Genomic DNA, 9,911 nt, shown 5'->3' with positions numbered 1-9,911 from the left:
CTGCAGGAGAACAAACACAGACACCTATAAGGCTGTTTCCTCTTAATTTCAACACTCTATACAGAGAGTTTCTAAAAAAGGGTAGCCGAAGTTCTGAGACGTCAGCTATATCAATAATACATAAGCCTAACTCCTTGTGATTTGTATTCTACAGTGGGTAACTCATCAACTTTAATTTGACCCCTTGAAGGCGTCAAATCGTCAGTGGTCACCGCGTTATCCTTCAGAGGCGAAGGGTGCAAAACCAACGCCCCAGAGTTTTTTGCTTAATGAACATGCCCAAAACAACCTTTTTGTAAAGTTTTGGTGTCATCATACCTTTTCCCTTCAAATTTCCATGAAATGCTATGCCCACTGTTAACTTTTTGTGAGTGACTAGCTTTTACATATCAACTGCCTAGCTTCGACACGTTATATTCACCCCTTCCTTTTGCAAAACACCCCAACGTATGTTTTCACGGTGCCTTCCCTCGATCGACACTGTCATGTCTTGCTATGCTCTTTTAATCATTGTGGGAAGGTGACGAAGAACGTGTATTTCGTGCTAAATGTGCCTGCAGCCTGCAGGTCACCAAGGGTGTGCTCAACCAAAATTGCAGCTTGAACCCACTTATGTTTCATTCACTCGCAAACAAATTGGCAGAAGAGATATCATGAAATTTGCAGAGGAAAACTTTGATGAAACCAAAACCTTACATAATAATAATAGGCATTTATATAGCGCCATCTATTTACAAATATTCTATTCCGAGGCGCGTTGTTATTATTATTACCCCGGCTTTTGCTCGAGCTGCCTTTCAGCGCCCATGCATTCAAGGAATTAATCCTGCCGGGTACCCATTCACCTCACCTGGGTCGAGTGCAGCACAACGTGGATAAATTTCTTGCTGAAGGAAATTACGCCATGGCTGGGATTCGAACCCACGACCCTCTCTTTCAAAGTCAGAAGACTTATCCACTGGGCCACAACGCTCCACTCACAGTGAGTATCTTGCACGCACGTTACAACAAACAAACAAACGTGGAAAGAGTTGGTTTGGTACCCTTCGCCTTTGAAGGAGCACAGCCATGATAACTCTGTGACCCGTGACACTTTTGACGTAAGCAAAGTGTCAAATCAAGGTTGATGGAAAGAATAAAATTAATTATGTATTCTTGATATATAGCTGACCTTTAAACTTCGGTTACCTTTTTTAGAAACAAAATGTATATTATAAACCCTTGTTGCCGGGCGAATTTTAAAATAAACTATGGAAAATGGAATTTAAGGCTCAATTATAGGGCTCAAAATACACGATATTTTCCAATGGAGAGTAAGCAATAAAAAAGTTGTGGTAGTCTATCATAATTCCTGGGGGCTTAGGCGTACTAAAGATCCTCTCAAATGTATTTCCCACTAGGTGAAAATAAATGAAAGTTTGTACATGATGTAGTCGGGAACTCGCGCCAAAATGACAATTAATGCGATATTGCGATCATGATAGAAAAAAAATATCAAGACTTTTAGTCATAAATCAAGCTATGCTAGCCGTGGCGATGGCACAATGAGCCAATATGCCAGTACTATAGGTCCATATGACTAGCTGTGAGTTTTGTCATGAAATATTAGCTACTTTTTTTAATCGCAAGGGAGACTGACTCTACAACATATAAAATATATTGAAAATGCCAGTCAAATCACATGGAGCAGCTGAAAGGTCTTTGTCGAAAATTGGTAAACCATTAAAGGGGAAGTCCACCCTGAAGAAAACTTTGTTGTAAAAATAGCAGAAAAAATAGTAAAAAATATTGGTGAAGGTTTGAGGAAAATCCGTTAAAGAATAAGAAAGTTATTAGAGTTCAAAGTTTTGGATTTGTGACGTCATAAACGAGCAGCTGCCCCGTGTGTTATGTAATATAAAATGCATGAATTTCAAATTTTATATGGTTGCTGGTGACTTAATTTTGTTTTCTATTCATGATCGGGTGTGAAATGATTTGTCTATTGATATACAAAAGGTACAGTAAACACCATTTTCAATTTTCTGAGAAAATGACATTTCATTGATTTTTTACCATTCGCCATGTAGGAATGCTGCTCGCATATGACGTCACAAATCAAATAATTGAAATTCTAATAACTTTTTAATTATTTGATGAATTTTTCTCAAACCTTCGTCAATATTTTTTATTATTTTTTCTGCTATTTTTACAATAAACTTTTTGCCAGGGTGAACTTCCCCTTTAAAGCTCATGATCGTCGTAAGATTCTTAGCTAACGAAAAAAATTGCAATTATGTCGTTTGTCCAGAGTGCAGGGACGAAACTACTATTTTGGATTGACCGATTTTCGACTTAACCCTATCTAGGCCGGGGTATTTTGGGAGTTCCTATGGCCGGGGGGGGGGGCTCCCAGGCCCCCCCCCCTAAGATCTCGGCCGTCGACCGCGCGATCGCGCCGAAAATTGGCACGTGGGTTGCCTGGGACATAATCTACAAGATTGTATAGTAATTTATTTCATGCGAATCGCTATTAAGTGATTATGCTAATTTATGCATAATTAGTATGCGAAATCATACTTTTTCCTCTAACTCCCTAAATAAAGCTCCAAATGTACTAATTTTTGGTATAGAAACTCTTTGTGGTGTAAGCTTAGCAAGAGTACATGAAAAAATATTTGATAACAAATCATTTTCTTATGTATTATATTGTTTTTTGCCATTTCTTATGTATTTCTATGTTTTTTTACTTTTTTTTCATTGTTTTTTCAATGAAATTTGTTGGGGACTCTTCTGTGATCATAAAAATCATAAAATGAATACATTTAGACTGGCAAAACTAAAAATAATCATACATTTATGAATTTTGGTTGAAAACACAATTTGCATTGACTTTGTACACGAAATCACGTTTTTGAGCAATTTTCGGTCTGACATGCACTTACATAATGTTGCATAATTTCGGAACCACATACCCGGGTGACGCAAAATTGGTCTCAAAAGTTGCGCAAGAACTTGAAAGTAAAAACTCAGCGAGCGGCGTGGTAAAAAAAAATTCGCACAACGAAAATATCGCACGATTATTTACACTCTTTGTAAACTGAAATGGCAGAACCAAGCCAACAACAGTCGAAACTAATTAAAACATACGTTTTACTTATCATTAGAGTGACATTCTTTAATTAAGAGGGTTGATAAATACGATTGAACATGCATTCACCCTCAGAAATGTTTATCTGACATCAAAGTGATATGAGCCTATCAACCGTTGTTTTAGAAATAAAAATGCATGCAAAATGAATTATTATATTTTGAACGACAGTTGGAATGTTAGTATATGCAGTTTTGGGCATGATCTCCGGAGAGTGTTAAAAAATCGTATGCCATGTAATTAATTCCATGCATTGCCCATCTTGAAGAGGTTCGCAAACGGCATTTTGAAGTACATGTTGATTGTTTGTCACTCTCGCCAGTGTACGTCAGTCAAATAAGTTAGAACATAAAATACTTTCAGTGAAATAAATTAATACAAGTAAACAACATATCATCAAAGTACTCACTTTTGTTGATGTAAGCGTATCCACTTCTTATTAAAACATATTAAAACACATCATGCTTCTAACATTGACAGGAAAATTATGAAGATCCAGAGCCCGCGAGTCAGCAGCTCCTAAGGTTTAAGGTACTTGACAAGATAGAATTGACCTCAATATTGCATGCTATACAGAAAGAGAGAGAACGAAGAAGTGGGGGACCAGATCGATCGATAGTCTATGTATCCCCACCATATCACGTGACTGTGCGTAGGGGTGCGTAGAAATGTTCTTAAGCAACTATTGATTAACAGTCCAAACTTAATCTTCAAGGCGCTTGAGAAGGTTCGGATATCGATTGATTATCCCGGTCTGTTATAGTAGTCATCCCAGGATATGTAGCTTTTGAGCTGCTGTAATGATGGGGGGGGGGGGTTCGGGTTGAAAATTTTTCTAAAATTGATTGAGTAAAATTCATAGATAAATCACTGACAATTTTTATCAAAATCGGATAACAAAGTATATAACCATGGACACTACCACATGTCCATAACGAACTTATTGAATTTCAAAGTTAAGCATTATTTATATGAACTTCGTCATGAATATTCATCAGGTAGGCCGATAATGTCACATCTCCGCTTTCCATTTTAAGTTATTACATGAAATTGTAATTTTTGTTTCATACGTTTGAGAACAAGGAGAATTCTTAAATGAATCAATGAATATCAAATGCACTAAATAATATTGTCAATCCATTTTTTTAGATTCAAGGTAGAAAACATTTGAATAAACCTGTAATGAAATAAAAAGAACAAGGGGGTATGACATCACTAGTTTGCTCGTTAAATATTCATGAAGACATTCCTTGAACTGTTTCACCGGAATAATGCAAATCTTTGAAATGCCATAACTACATTATTATTTGTCCAATTTTGATTCAATTTTCAGTGATATGTTTGTTTGATTTTTCTCCATCTGATGAAATCATATTATTTTCAGCCTAGCGTACTCCCTTTAATTGGTATGAAGTCTGTTGCGTTCGCGTGACAGTGGGATCTACTCTGTGCGACTCTTCATTGCCGGCACTTTAGCTATCAGAGTCAAAATGTCATAGCTTTGTTATTCCTTGTCTAGTTTTGATGAAATTTTCAGTGCTTGTTTGAATTCTCTTTATCTAACCAAATCGTAATATTTTTCAGCCTAGAGCATCCTTTTAATGCCATGCGTGTTATTCAAAACTTGAGCCGGGGGACTGCTCGTCGTCTTTTTAGCTATTTTGATATTTTTCCTAATATCAGGGGCGGATCCAGCCCAGGACGAAATTTCTATTGAATACCAAATGAATATCATACCAATTGACAATTCTTGGTTTAAATTTATTGAAAATTAAGCAATGGGTCCCATTTGAACCAATTGGTCATTTGCCACAATTGGAACCATGCATTTTGACATTTTCCCAATTGAAACCAATTTGGTACCCATTTATTGAATCCAATTGACCATTTGGTCCCGATTGGAACCAATAGCCAATTAGTTCAACTGAAACTAATAGCCAATTGGTGTCAATACACTCTAAAAAAAATATTGGGTAAAAATGCTCCATGAGGGTAATTATGTGTCCAACCATTTCTTTCGGCCATTTATCCAGTGTGATGAAAATTTTGCCCATTCTAAAAAGTAATTGCTGCTTATCTTTTAAACCTTACTGCACAGTATACCTCCCGCGTTGGGTAAAATACTGCACAAAATTGGTTGGACACATAATTACCCCGTGCAATTTAAAATTTGACCCAATATTTTGGTAATCAGTTGGTTAGGATCCAAATGAAACTAATTGCAGCCAAGTGCTCTCAGTTGTAGGCAATTGAAACTTTTAATTGGCATCGTAGGCGGCGGAACCTTTTTTTTTTCTTGGTATTTTTTTCCTGCGTCCCCCCTAAATTCACGTGGACCCCCCACCCTGAAACGTGTGTTGTCCCCCCCCCCCTAAAAATTAGGTTGATGACCTTTTTTTTTTTTTGCTTGTAAAAAATTTTTGGTGAGCAACTCCTATAGGGTAATAACCTTTTTGGGGGGCGTTTGTCCAATTTTTTACCTGTGTCCATCCCAAAATTTCAGGTGGACACCCCTAAATTTTTTGGCTTCCGCCGCCAATGATTGGCATAAACAAAATCAGTTGAACAATATTATCTTAGTAGGATGCTAGGATTTTTTAAAGCAATATTGAATCCAAATTGAAACCAATTGAAAATCCAATGGGTGTTCAATTGGTATTATTCATGTTATTGGAATTGTGTCCAGGTGGGAGCTTTCGCCAATTACAGGCGGAAAAAAATTTCCATCCACATTTTCCCTGATCTGCTGCTAAAAGTTGATGGGTTATATGACTAAACATGCTAAAGGCATATCTTAGATCTTTGGTTACAAAAAAAAATATTATAATAATGCGAGAGCGAAGGGCGAGCTCTATGTAGGCCCTATTTGATATTTCATAAATTTAGACCTGAAAATCGAACATTTTGAACAGTTTCTGTAATGATTAACAAGATGAGTATCTAACTAAACAATAATTGCAAGCGTGTAGCGAGAGCTATTTTTTTATATATCCATATCTCGCTGATTCCTGAAACAAGAATTTGTAAGCACTTTTATTTTAATCATGAACAGGATATAAGTATAACTAACCATTAGCAATAAGGTGAAACGCAAGCTGAAACTTTAAAAGAGGATCTGCATGGGGCCCGTTTCATAAAGGACTTGCAACTAACATGGAAACCTTGATTCTGATTGGCTGCTGAGCCCTGTTACCATGGTAGTTGCCATTGTGGCAAAGTTGCAGCAGTTACAAGTCATTTAAGAAATGGGCCCCTGGTAAAGACTGATCGCAGTTATATAGGAAAACGTCCTACATCTTATCGAACACATAATTAGAGGGGAATTAAGCGCGACCAGAAATTGTTGTATACAGGCTACATTGACCTGAAAATGAACGTTCTAAACACTGTTTGGCTTATATTGAAATCGAGAATTTTTGTTTTAGATACAGCTGTGAGCTAGACAACATGAGTGCATTTTTGGCACTAATTTGTAATCATGAAATGAATGCTTACCTTACTCAATAATAAATAACAATTCTTTTTTTTTTGGGGGGGGGGGATAAAGTGACATGCAAAATGCACTATAGGAATTCATCGAGGGGAAACACATCTCACGAATTAAACGATACGAGCGTGAAGTGCGAGCGAAAATTTCAATATTCATAGCTAAAAAGGAACGTTTCCAGCATCGTTAGCCATTTTACGAAAACTATGCCTATTTTGCGGATACTTTTGCCATGAGTTTTCCAACCGAAATACCAGACTTCGAAATATTCAGGGGACATGTAGCCTATATACTGTGGTTACACTTCGTAATTTCGAAGGTTCGTAATTCCGGAACACGTAAATTGCCCATACCTCGATGTTCGTTAATCCGAAAACGTAAAAGGTTCGTTAATCCGAACATTTGTGGTTATTCCGAAGGTTCGTTATTCCGAAGGTTTGATAATCCGAAAAGGAAATAAGGTTCGATGTTCCGAAAGTTCGTTTGTCCGAAAACGAAATGAGGTTCGTTGTTCCGAAGATTAATCCAAAAACGAAATAAGGTTCGTTGTTCCGAGGGTTCGTTAGTCCGTAAACGAAATAAGGTTCGTTAATCATTACATTTGCGGACTAACGAATCTTCGGAATTATATGAACCTCACTTTTTCCGGACTAACGAACCTCATTTCATTTTCGGACTTACAAACCTTCGGAATTACGAATGTATGCGGCCTACTGTGTCTCTCACTCTTAAAATTTTGGGGAGGGTGCCCAATACGTGAGCAGGATGCGAAAGATGAAATTAGTTGACATACACGTAGCTGACCGAAACCACATATATTTTTTTCAAGCATATCATTATAATTCATAAACAAGATGAGGGGCCTATAATGTAAGCGATAAGCGTAGGCAAATGTGTTGACCTAGTAAATGGAAATAGAGGCCTATATACATTTTATAGGACTAGTTTTATGACTAATACCTATATCTCACAAAAACGAGCTCGCGCGAGCTGAATTTGTGCTTCATGAAAAGACATTATATTTTGAGGACTGTTCGTATGATAATATTAAATCTACAGTGCGTATCAAAAAAAAGTTTACACTTTGAAAAAGCCCTGGGAATTAAAAAATATACAACATGTGGGTAATTTTTTCACATATAATTATGGGTTTGGGTCTCATCTATCCAATGAAGGTAAAAGTTTTGACAGAATGTTACACTCGAGTGAGCACTGTCCATTTTTGTAAAGCTCGCAGAAATCTGTTTGCGCAGAAATGCTTGTTTTCACGCTGTGTCAAGGGGAAAGGGCGAAATCAAACTTACCCTGTGAAGCATTTCTCATAAATTTCGCTAGCACTTTTAGCCAATTGAAATAAAACGGATACATTCAAGCATTTTGTAACAATTTTGCCGCCCAAATTTGAAATTTCAACACTTAGTAAGCACAACCTTTACCCTTTTTGTGCCAGCTGGATCTGAGGACATAACTGAATCTGAACAAAAGTTTATATCAGACATCTCCAGCATTTTTCACTAAGTTTTTATCATTTAAAGTTGGTATACATTTCATTTTCATTTAATACTTGTTTCTCCACACTTTTCCCAAGCATGGCAATGATTAACAAAATGAAAATCAAGCCTAAGCAATTTCATGTAAATCACAGCTCAGTGTAAAGCAAATATCGTCACGATGGACTCGATGTGTGGGGGAGTGGGATGGGGCGCAATGCACTCTTCGAAGTGTTTTGGGCAAGGAAACAAGTTTAAAAAGGTAAAAGATATCTTCATATCAATTTCACTTGCTAATTTCCACGTGTTCTTCATGATTAAGGTCTACTTTTATTCGCATAACTATTTCAAAGTTCTGCGCAAATCAATTTTCACCAACTTTTCAAAACTAAGTGGTGCTCACTCAAGCAGAAATATTTTTCGACAGGTATATCGTCATTTGCTTAAATGGATCTGTACCAATGCTAAAATGTGGAAAAATCGTCAGGATATTACAAATATATAATTTTACAGGATTTTTTCTAAGTGTAAACTTTTTTTGATACGCACTGTATAAGTCATAAAATTAAAATGTGAGGAGCTCGAGTATGATTTTTTTATAAGACCAAGAAGCTTTCTTACCTAGAAAAGTGACATTTCAAGGACTGTTTTTTTTTAATAAAAATAGCCAAGACTTGTCAGATAATAACCCTAAAGGGAGTGCAATAAAATACGGGTTCAATTCAGACAAAGAATGTACATTTTAAGAAGTTTTGTAATCATGATAAGAACGGAATGCGAAGAACAAACTTCTGGTGTAATAAGTTGACCTGAGAATCTGGACGATCGAGTGAGGATCTTTTTTTTTATTAGGCCTACTATTATTTTTGTGGGACAAAGGTTCAATTATGATTTTCTGTAAACTTTGATATGAAAGACAAGTTTTTAATGATTTTTAGGACGATTGATACCCCAATTCGAGTAAGCCATGTCCTCTTTTCCTGATTTTGTTTGTGATGATTTTGACATTGTATTAAAAACATTATATTATTTTCCTCTTATTCTATTTTGATGTTCTTTTTTGTTCTTGGTCATGGACTCTCTTATTTTTTATTTTTATTTATTTATTCATTTATTTATTTAATTATTTGTTTTATTTTATTTATTTTATTATTATTTTTTTTTTTTTGGGGGGGATGGGGTCCTGTTCCCTAAATTTATGCGCCATTCTTCTTCCAGAGTAAGTACAGTGCTGCTTCAAGGTGATGAAGTATGGTGTTATAGTATGTTATTTTTTTTATTTTTCAATTCGGGGACGTACGGGCTACAATAAGCCAGTTCGTTGTTCCACTCTGCGCATGATTAGAAGATTCTGCACATGATCAGACGAAAGTCATTTGTACAAAAGTGACATGGTGGTTTAAAATTTAATGAGATAAGCACCAACTTTGATTTTTGATTATTCATGTATTCTTTTGGATTGTGTTGTTCATTTACATCCACAAAAAACAACAATGCGTCCACGGACGACTGGTATCTCACAAATTGAAAAGTACATTGTACAGGCATGCTATAACATGCATTCAAAGTAGAAATGCAACAAATACCTTCATAGAGTGTTAATGGTGAGCTATTCTAGTCATCTGGTCTATTCAATTTTTTCATCCTGCTATGCAAGGCATTCTTATCATATCTTGCTTTGAATTACCAAATGTGGATTTATTTAAAAGTTTTGTGAAGAAACAAAGGGAAATTGAGCATCACCTAGCCAACAAAAGAAACAAACTCACTGTACACTTTAAGAAGTGGCGATTTGATATATGAT

Source organism: Lytechinus variegatus, chromosome 6, assembly GCF_018143015.1.
Source record: "Lytechinus variegatus isolate NC3 chromosome 6, Lvar_3.0, whole genome shotgun sequence".
In the NCBI taxonomy this organism is placed as follows: domain Eukaryota; kingdom Metazoa; phylum Echinodermata; class Echinoidea; order Temnopleuroida; family Toxopneustidae; genus Lytechinus; species Lytechinus variegatus.
This window is presented reverse-complemented; position numbering follows the sequence as displayed.